The 11073-nt window shown below is 45.1% G+C and overlaps 2 long non-coding RNA genes across 3 annotated transcripts; one reads left to right on the forward strand and one right to left on the reverse strand.

The window, feature by feature from the left end:
- Positions 1-4922: 4922 nt before the first annotated feature.
- On the forward strand, positions 4923-6807 carry LOC141358813 (uncharacterized). 2 transcript variants are annotated; one of them, XR_012365263.1, is made up of 5 exons: positions 4923-5242; positions 5783-5865; positions 5963-6094; positions 6187-6287; positions 6398-6807. It is a non-coding gene; the product is annotated as an uncharacterized lncRNA (long non-coding RNA). The 2 variants fall into 2 exon arrangements; XR_012365262.1 differs by having other exon boundaries at positions 6187-6807.
- LOC129449997 (uncharacterized) lies at positions 6284-8356 on the reverse strand. Its single transcript, XR_012365264.1, has 3 exons — positions 7812-8356; positions 7212-7348; positions 6284-6583 (listed from the first exon to the last, which is right to left on the reverse strand). It is a non-coding gene; the product is annotated as an uncharacterized lncRNA (long non-coding RNA).
- Between the last annotated feature and the right edge of the window lie 2717 nt (positions 8357-11073).

Genomic DNA, 11073 nt, shown 5'->3' on the forward strand with positions numbered 1-11073 from the left:
GTTCAACAAAAATCAAGAAGTTGCAATATAAGACAACGGGGCAGATTTGGCTAACTATGCCAAAAACACTAGCAATGCAGTCACTAAAACGTTCTCTGAAACTTTATTCAATAACATTCTCAAGATTTTCATACACAATGCAAATGGCTATTACAAGCTAAACTGTTAGGCAATACGTTTTTTTTCATCATTGTGTAAACTTAGCTTGCTATTGTTTCCATCAGTAGTTTTCAAATGTAGATTCACGAAAAAATAAAAGCATTGTCATCACTTTATTTTTCTTCGTTTCTGATGTTGCAATATATCATACTTTCATAACATCATGCAATATACTTCACCTTGTCACTGGACATAGTTATTTCCAAACCCCGTTCTAGATATAAACAAATAACGTGCATGCGACATATAACCTGACGTAATACTCTAAATTCTAGTCAGAATTTGAGTCTTCTCCATTGGCCTGTGATTATGGGGCGTATTTCAACCGAAGCAGGAAAAATGCCTCTGCACGCAATTGGATATACCTACAATCCAATCAGAGCCAGCTTTGCTGCGGTAGGCTTAAATTATTTACGACAGTGGTAATGGGCAATTCCGCTTCCAACCTGTAGGGGGAGCTAAGAGCCAGAGTTCTTTAGTGTTGCTTTAACATATAATTTAACACATGCACGCGCACACGCACGCACACACAAACACACACACACATACACACCTCTTGGTAACTTTCAAGGTAACATGCTGCACAATGCACTCACTTTTTTCCCATCCTGCCATAATCTGCTTTAAAAATCATTATAAATGTGAACAAAATCAATAAATGTTTAACAAAATTTGCCAAACATGGTAATTAATAACATTATTAATGTTAAATACTGTATTCTCCAAAGTTTAGCATGTCTGCACAAACACTGTTAAAGTGATATTCCTGTTAAATAGTGGGTGATAGTTCACACACAAATGACATTCTGTTATCATTTACTCACCCTCATATTATTTCTAACCTTAATGATTTATTTCTTGAGTGAGACACAGAAGAAATGATTTGGACAAAACATTTTTGTTTTCCCTGACTAGGAAAAAATACAATGGAGAGCAGTGGGGAACAGACACTGTTTGGTTACCAACACTTTTCAAAATAACTTGTGTTCCACACAATAAAGAAACTCAAAGGTTTCGACGGTCTGTTCTGATATGTAAACTATGAATGAATAAAATGTTTTAAGTTAACTATCCCTTTAAGACAGTATTTTAGAATTAACACTGCTTTAAATTCAACCATAACTGTGACAGTAGTGCTGTTTACTGTATGTCTGTCTTTATTTTATTGTAGCTTTGATTACAGTACAGTACAGAAAGGCATAGGCACCTATCACGTGGCTGCTCGAGACACAAGATATTCTCCATGTATAAAACGTCTCGGTTACGGATGTAACCCTCGTTCCCTGAAGGAGGGAACGGAGACGTCACGTCGTGACCGACGAATTGGGAACTCGCTTAGAGAGACCAATCTGCTTCGAATACTACTAAAACGCCAATGAACTTGGCATTGAGATATTTGCATAATGCTGGCGCCGCCCCGCCAGGTGCGTATATAAGGCACACGTGCAAATAGGGAAATCAGCTTCTGTTCGCTGAGAAAGCCGGAAGGTGACCGGCCTAAACAGCAGGTGACAGCACCTGTGGCGACGGGACGTGACGTCTCCGTTCCCTCCTTCAGGGAACGAGGGTTACATCCGTAACCGAGACGTTCCCTTTCAGTCGGTCACTACGACGTCACGTCGTGACCGACGAATTGGGAATCCCTACCAAAACGCCACTAGGGGCTGACCTCTTCCAGTGTCTGCAAAAAACTCTCCAAATCCCCCTTAAGGGAATGGAGAAATAAGGCAGAAGGCCGGGCACTAGATGTTCCTTTAACCCCACAGTAGTGCCAGCGACTGGGAAGCGCCCTACCAGAGCGGAATAGGAACGCTGCGGAAGCCACCGCCCCTTTTAAGGGCTAATGGTGGGCGAAAGTCAACCGTAGTTGAGGAAATGACAGCCGTGGCTGTGTAAGCAAAGCAGTGCTCTGCTAAGGGAAACGTGGGCTAGTAGGATTAACCCCACGGAATAATACTCACAAAGGAACCCGTTGGGACGCAATGTGGGGCCCAAGCCAAACACGTAGGTTCGTAAGAATACAGCTAGTGAAAGGCTGACAGCCAATGCTCCGCGACAAAGGCTGGCAAGGCAGTGGAGAGAGCAAATCAAACCATTACGCATTTTTGCTCTGTTAGCCTTCCATACTGAAAACTCAATTTGGAGCCTCAGTCGGAGGCTGCAAGCCGACTTGCGAGTCTGCTCTCCGTGCCCTCCCTGGTGAGGAAAGAACACGAGAGGATACAGGCTCGATACGAACATTAGGTGTCGCCCAACCAGCAGCTCTACAGATGTCTGTCAGCGAGGAACCACGAGCTAAAGCCCAAGATGAGGCAACACTCCGTGTGGAATGCGCTCTCAAATTAAAGGGGCAAGGAATGCCCTGCAAATTGTAAGCTAGGGCGATAGTATCAACTATCCAATGAGACATCCTCTGCTTAGTGACAGCTTTCCCTTTCTGCTGACCACCATAACAAACAAAGAGCTGGTCCGAGGTCCTGAAGCTTTGCGTGCGGTCCACGTAGAATCGCAGTGCGCGTACGGGGCACAACAAAGCCTCGGTTGGGTTTGCCTGCTCCAAAGGCAATGCTTGCAAGCTCACCACCTGATCTCTGAAGGGAGTGGTGGGAACTTTGGGCACGTAGCCTGGTCTAGGTCTCAATGTTACACTCGAGACAGCAGGGCCAAACTAAAAGCACGAATCGTCAACAGAGAATGCATGTAAATCCCCTACTCTCTTCATGGAGGCCAATGCTAGCAGGGTCAGAGTTTTCATTGATAAAAAACTTAGACTCGCAGACTGCAAAGGCTAAAATATGAGACCAGAAGGCTTCAGCACCATGGACAGGTCTCAGGAGTAAAGAGGGAGGGCGCGAGGGGTTTAGCCTGCGAGCGCCTCTTAAAATGTAATAATTAAATCATGCTGGCCAACTGATCTGCCGTAGATAAGTGAGTGATGAGCAGAAATAGCGGCGATATCAACTTTAATGGCGGAGGGACAGCCTACCATCTAACCTATGTTAAAGATATAAAAGCATAATGTTAAAGGGCATTCTCTGGGGTCCACGCGTTGCGAAGAGCACCGGGTGACGAAAAGGTTTCATTAAGCGCGTAAGCCCGTCTTGTGGACGGTGCTCGAACCACGTCGATGGTGTTAGATACCGCTTGCGATAAATCACCTAAACCTTGCGCGCGCTCAACGACCATACATGGAGATCCACAGGTCGGGGCGCGAGTGCCAAATGTGCCCCTTCCTTGAGAAAGAAAGTCCTTCCTCAGGGGAATCCGCCATGGAGGGCTGTCGCGAGGAGCATTAACTATGAAACCAATTCTTGGTCGTCCAGTACGGACGATTAATAAAAGGTTCTCCTCGTCCTGCCTGACTTTGCACAGTGTCTGCGCAATAAAGCTTACTGGAAGAAATGCGTAATTACGCACCCCCCGCGGCCAGCTGTGTGCCAACGCATCCACGCCGAGGCTGCCCTCGGTTAGCGAATAAAATAGGCGACAGTGGGTATCGTCCGGCGACGCAAACAGATCTATCTACGCACAACCGAACTTCTTCCAAATTAGCTGGACCGTCTGGGGGTGGAGTCGCCATTCGCCGGGGGCGCAGCTCGGGAGCGCGTCACCGCTGAATTGAACGATCCCGGAATGTAAATGGCACGAAGGGACCTTAGATGCTTCTGACTCCAAAGGAGGAGATGACGAGCGAGATGCGACAGGTGACGAGAGCGCAAAACCGTATTTACATTAACGGTAAATAACGCAACAGTCGCAATGTTATCTGTGTCTACTAATACATCCTTCCCTCGCATCTCCATAGCGGAGCGTACAAGTCCCAGATATACAGCGCACCGCTCGCGGCAGTTGGGGTGCTATGCACACCCCAGAGACTGCAAGCCCCTCATACGTGGCTGATCATCCCGTGCTTAGGGCATCGCATGCTACAGAATGCCAGGAGACCCCTCAGAGGCATATCTTGCTATCAGAAATGCTGGGTCTACTACGGGGAAATTTAAATGACACACAGGTGTAGTGTTTACACAATGTATGCCGGTGCGCCACGCTCTCCTCGAGACTCGATCGTAAAGCCAACGCTGAAGCGGTCTCATATGACACAGCTCGAGCAGTGTCACAGCCGCAGCATGCTGTCATATGTCCAGGAGCTTCTGAAATTGTTTCAGAAGGGCCGCCTACTTCCCTCGAATTAAACCGAGGCAAGTCAGAACTGACTGGTTGCGCGCTCTTGTAAAACACGCCAATTAGTCGATCGAGTTTAATTCCATACTGAGAAAAAGGATCCTCTGCACGGGGCAAAGTTGCTCTTTCCCAGTCGACCTGATGACTAAAACGAGCGAGATGCCGAAGCATTAACTCTCTGTGTTCGCGCACGTCTGCCAAGAACGGGCTATTATAAGTCAACGTAAATAAAAGCAGAATGCGAACAACGCTCTCTCTCTGATATTTTAATGCCGTGACTAGCACTTTCATGGAGACACGGAGAGAGAGAGACAGCTCGAATGGTGTACTTAAAGAGCACCTATTATGAGATACACGTTTTTAAACATCCTTTTGTGTGTAAGTGTGTATTAGTACATGCTAACGATATTCAAAAAGTACATACCTCAAAGAAAACGATGACGCGAGTTATCGTCTCTAACGTTCGAGGACTACAAAAAACACTCGGATTGTAGGCAACAGTTTACTTCCTGGGATTGGTGACGTAGATAAGACCAACATTATCATAGTTCAGCCCTCTCTGCTTGGCTTGGGTACGCCCTCAAAGATGGGGGTGGAGAGCGCTGAGTCAGAAGAGAGCTAAAATGGCGGAGGTTGGGAGTCCCTGCTTTGACCCTGTTTGCAAACTCTTGTTTCATTGTTTAAGCGATTAAATCTCTCGAGTAGACGCTGTCTCTTTAGATGCAAGGGCAAAATAGCACTTTATGGACTAACACAGAGGACATCATGTTTAATACGGTTCCGGAAAAATCCAGTCAGAAGTTGTTCACGGAGTTTTCACAATAACTGCCTCTCATGAACCAAAGCTGCGCGACGTCTCCTCCTGAAAGTTGGATTACCGTGCACTTCTGGATCACAGGCTGTAAGTATTCATGTTTATTATTTGCCTTTACTGTAAGTTACGTTACCTGTAACCGGAGCTTAACATTATGTGCTTGTAGAGCTCAGATATATATCTATGTGTAGAGCTAAGCTTGCAAGCTAATTGTTTTGTGTTGTAATAATGTATTTCATAAACAACGTACCATATTTACACACGTGTGTGTTGAATTATGCAGACTATCGTTTTTATCGATGTTTATTTAGACGTGTTTACAAACTTGCTAAGCTGTTCCAGCTAAACTGTTACCGGTAAAGTTTGTTCTCATGATCAAACTCAAGAAACTCGAAGTATAGATGATTTGTTTAACGTGATATGTATTTTACTGTTGTTTTTACTTTAAGCTTTCTTAGATTTTGAAACGAAGTAAACACGTAATGTGTGTTGCTAATGTTGGGCCATGTAACATGTAATACATTAACGTTTTAATGAATAGTCTAACGATTTATAATTGTTGTACTCTATTGTTATAATATGTCTTTTTGACTGAATACATGTTTGTTTTATTTGTCTATATCCTAGATTCGCAGCTGGACACATCCTTCTACACTGTATGCAAACATGCAACATCATTACACACAGTACAAGGCATATGAGGAGCAAAGGTGTGTAACACATATGATGTATTTAGCTAGTGAAACCACTACCAGTCTTAAATGTATAACTGATGATGACAAAGTTTTTTTCTCTGCATAATCATAGGAACCCAGGCAGTAGCATCGTTTCACAATGTTTCAATCACCATCATCAGTGGATGCCTTTGCCGTCCGTAGCCTGAGATTTCAGATTTGCAGCAAAAAATGTGACTTTCCCATTTATTGGAATGCTGTGCAGGTATTTAGGTATTTTAGTAACTGTGTTAAATAAATAAAGTAAAGTAGTATTTACTTTTAGAATAAATGAATTGCATATTTATATTTTTACAGGTTGTACCTTGCAGCCATCCATTACAATGTCACCAAGCCATAACAAAAGCAGGAGAGGGAAAGTACAAGGCTATGTTCCCAAAACACACAAGTGACATACTGTAAGCAGTAATGTTTTATTTCAAATACATTCATAATTAAAAACTTAATGTATGAAGCAGGGAAATAAATTATCAAAACAAAAGATTTATTGACTGCAATATTTGTACAGTTATGTGGATGATGTGATCAGGCTTGTGTTTGATGAGGTATTTGAAGATAAGCTGAAGGAAACCCCGATTCCAATGGACCTGGCATCACAGTTTGAGAGACCTTCAAAGGAGGACGTGATTGCATGCCATCTTCAGTGCAGGGGTCGTCGGAAGCCAACATTCCGATCAGGAAGCTCCAAGCATATCTGGAGAACAACACACGACAGGATGATAACCCTAAAGTGTCATCTTAGATAGCACCAGCTGACAAAGCTTTGATATGCCATTTATCTGAATAGATAGCTGTAAGAAGTGAATTGAACAATTTTTTGAAAGAAGAGCACAATATGGTTACTAAAGTATGTTTATTTGTATATTGTTTAACAGTTAAATATATATTTGTAATAAATAAACTTTTGACTGACTACTATATTTTCTTTAAAGGGATACTTCACCGATTTAGCATTCAGCTTTGTATCTGTAGAAACCCGGCAGTATTACTGAATGACCATGTTTCCCTCCATCATTTCCCCCTGAGAGGAGAGATATCTGCATTTTGGTTCTGCAAAAAAGTCCTCCGATGATGTAATATGACAATTTTTGCATCATCGGAGGACTTTTTTGCAGAACCAAAATGCAGATATCTCTCCTCTCAGGGGGAAATGATGGAGGGAAACATGGTCATTCAGTAATACTGCCGGGTTTCTACAGATACAAAGCTGAATGCTAAATCGGTGAAGTATCCCTTTAAAGTTACATCTTTTGTTCTTTTGGGTACTTTGTTACTATAATAATACTTTAGTGTTATTGGTTTAAAAATGTAATAAAACTTACTCTAGTCCTGCGCCTCAAAGGCTTATAGTCGGTACAATAAATGTTCTGTGTGTAGGGATTTAGACAATTTGTGCAAAACCTGGATGATGAATCACACAGGTAAGAGGCCCTGGAACCTGTTGCATTCTCCTTAAAACCTAATAAGTAAAAACATGGCACAGTAAAATAGTATGTAAGCAGTATTTTATAATGAAGTTTACTATAGTAAAATAATGTAGAAATTACCAAGTGAAATCGTTTTATAATCATTTCAACAAATACTTTCTATGTGCTACATTTGGTGTTTCCATATAGTTTGCACAGTAATAGAGTATGTAAACAGTCTTTTATAATACATTTTACTATAGTAAAATAATGTAGAAATTACCAAGTGAAATCGTTTTATAATCATTTCAACAAATACTTTCTATGTGCTACATTTGGTGTTTCCATATAGTTTGCACAGTAATAGAGTATGTAAACAGTCTTTTATAATACATTTTACTATAGTAAAATAATGTAGAAATTACCAAGTGAAATCGTTTTATAATCATTTCAACAAATACTTTCTATGTGCTACATTTGGTGTTTCCATATAGTTATGTAGTACGTTATAATTACCTTTTGGATGTTTTTGCAACACATTTTCGTCTTCGTTTAGCATTCTGGCAGAGCTAAGGACACCTAAAAAAGTTAAATCCAATCGCATTCATTGACGGAGATCGTTTATATCGTAACGGCCTTCTGAACTCTCTGGATCGAGCTCGAAGTGGTAAGGCAGTACAGACACCATCGTTTATAGAGAAATATAACGCTTGTTTACGTTGCCTCTGAGGCTGTGACTCTCTCAGTCAGAACCGGTGTGTCAACCCACACGTAGTCAGGGGCGTAACCTTTCAAACACACGACGAACCCAGCTGACCAATAACAGTTGAGTAGTCATCTGACCAATCCGATTACACTAGACATTTTGGGAGGCGGAGACAGGAACTAAACCGAGCGTTTTTCAGACAGTGGGAAATCGGTGAGGTATGTAAGCAATTTATAAGACTCACAATGCATTAGTTCAAGTTTTAATAACATGTATGTACTATGGGATACTGCATTTACGTGCTAACGTGCCAATTTATTAGCATAATTGGTGCTCTTTAATATTAATATGCCCACCCCACGACGCAGAGCGAAAAAACGGTCTAAGGCGAGGGGAGATGGACACAAAAAGTACACGTCTTACAGGTCTAAGGCTGCAAACCGATCTGAATATTGAAATACGAGCCTCTGCGTTATCATCCAAAAAAAAAAAGACCACCTTTGTAGAGCCGGTGCGTAAATCAAATCGATCGTAACCCACCGCGTATTTTGGGTACTATGAGATAAAGGCTGGAAAACCCTATCATCATATCATCATCTCGGTAAGAGGGACCGGCTCGATACATCCTTCGCCAGCAGGACATCGACTTATGCACGCAGTAAATGTGCATCGGACACTTTCACTATAGTGAAACGAAAGCCCGAGAATTTTGGGGTTGTGCCGGTAATTGTATTTCGTAACCGAGGCGGATCGTGCGTAAAACCCAACGAAACGGGCTGGGAACTGAAGCCAAGCACCCAGGCACCGTACGAGGAGAATTAACGACACTACCGAAGTACCCACGGTGGGGCAGCGAAGCGAGACAGGTGAGACTGCCGGTGCGTCTGCTGTGACAGCATAAGCATCTACAGTATGTGTGTGTGTGTGACACTGACCTGAGCCCGCTGAAGGTGACGGTCGTCTGGTCTCCTCTGCGGAGAGCACAGACTCCGATGAGGGTGCTGGTGGTCCAGTCTCCTCAGTGGAGGGCTTGGACTAGTCAGAACACCCGCTGGCGATAGAGGAGAGGTAGGGTGAGCTGGTGTGTGCCCGCTCAAGGCTCTCTCAATCCTCTGGAGACCTGGAGAGGGAAGAGGAATGCACTCTATGTGTGGTTAAGTGGGTACATATGCAAACCAAGAATTTTCCACCCGACCCTCTATCGGGGGAAGGAGCGAATCACCGTCTCCTGAAGAGTGATCCTCTGCCAATTACTGGCCACTTAAACTCCCGATTTCACGGGAAGCGGCTAAGCGGGCGGGCGAGCTGCTGACGACCGGTTCCCCCGCGCTGCCGAGATGGGGTCCGAGGAGGGGAACGGAGGTGGTCGCCGCAGGACGCCGACGGCGAGAGGCAGACTGAGGAGCCGGCGTGGTGGTTTTTACCAAGGGCAGCTCTCCTTCGCCGGGGCATGACCTAAGAGATCGCCTCAGTCTGCGCAGCGGAGCTGTACGACTCCACGGCCTCGCCGAAGAGGCCGGTCTGTGAGACAGAAGCATTCAAGAAGTTGTTCTTGCCTGCGTCCGTCAGCCAGACACAGCCAAAGGTGGCGATCTTGAACCACTGTGGTGGACATCGCACGACTGAAGGTCGCGGCTTCCCTCGTAAATCCTTGGTGAACCTGTAGCAACGTTATTGCGTGCAGGGCTGAAGCCGCCTCTCCGCATGCCTGACAGACAGCGCCCGTAACCGGACGACTGTCTACAAACACGGGAGGGAAGGGTTGGGTGGTCCCTCCAGGAACGCAGCTGCATCGCAACCCCCCGCTCCACTGAAGGGGTCCCCGCCCTTAGCGGCTCCATTGGTGAGGGAGGTGAGGGGTGAAAGCTGAAGCTGAACGACCGGATGGCCGCAAATCACGTCAGCTCTTCGTGCCGTCGGGAAGAAAGGCACAGGAGAAGAGGACCGAGAGGTCCGAGCAGCTCCGAAATACCAATCACGTGGGCGGTACGGTTCGGGCGGAGAGGGGTTAACCTCTCCAACTCTACCGTTTCCGCCGCTCGATCGGGCACGGCCGCCATCTCCGGAACGACTCCACTTCGGAGGAAAATTGGACACCCCTCTGATGCTGCAGAAGTGAACGGGACCAGAAGGAGGTCCAATGGATTCGGCAGAAATCGTAGAACACGACTCTGCCGTCTCCACCGGAGCCTCAACCGGCTGAGGATGAAAGGCCGGTAGGTGGAGGACGCATCCTCCGTCCTACTCAGTGTAGTGATGCGAAGAGCGTCATGCGAGCGCTTGACAGCCGCACCATGGCGGTGTCAGCACTGCAAAGGCGCGGACAGCATTCCCGTAGAAACGTCAGTCGTCTCCGCAATCCAAGAGGGTTATGCTCTCACAGAGAGAACAAAAACTCTCCACGAACGCAGCCTCAGAGTGCTTAATGCCCAAGCATGAAGACAGCGCTCGTGACCATAACTGGAACCCTTATTCCTCTCACATCCAAGATCGCACGGACGAAAAGCAATCCTGAAAAGAACGCTGATCTCCGAATATACGAGAGAGTGGCTGTCTTTAAAAAGACACAGAGCTCTCACGTATCACTCTTTAGGGAAATCACTCTTTAGGTGCTCAGCTGATGATGCGCACAGGGAAAGGCAACGCACACACTAAACTCAAAACAAAAAATATGCAGAGCAGTGGAATACTGCGAGCGTCCGCTGTGTTAGTACTGCTTGTCAATCAACTTCAGCAACCGTTCCCAGAAGAGCAGAAAGTAGCTTCTCAGTAGCAGATACTGCCGGCTTTCGAAGCGATAAAATGCTGATTTCCCTATTTGCACGTGCGCCTTATATACGCACCTGGCGGAGCGGCGCCAGCATTATGCAAATATCTCAATGCCAAGTTCATTGGCGTTTTAGTAGTATTCGAAGCAGATTGGGCTCTCTAAGCGAGTTCCCAATTCGTCGGTCACGACGTGACGTCGTAGTGACCGACTGAAAGGGAACTTTATTTGATGTGGTTTGTATATGAAGTTTTATTTTATTGACAATTATCAAGAGTGCGTTATTTCAGAGCGCATTTAATCCG

The sequence above is a fragment of the Misgurnus anguillicaudatus genome, chromosome 22 (genome assembly GCF_027580225.2).
Source record: "Misgurnus anguillicaudatus chromosome 22, ASM2758022v2, whole genome shotgun sequence".
NCBI lineage: Eukaryota > Metazoa > Chordata > Actinopteri > Cypriniformes > Cobitidae > Misgurnus > Misgurnus anguillicaudatus.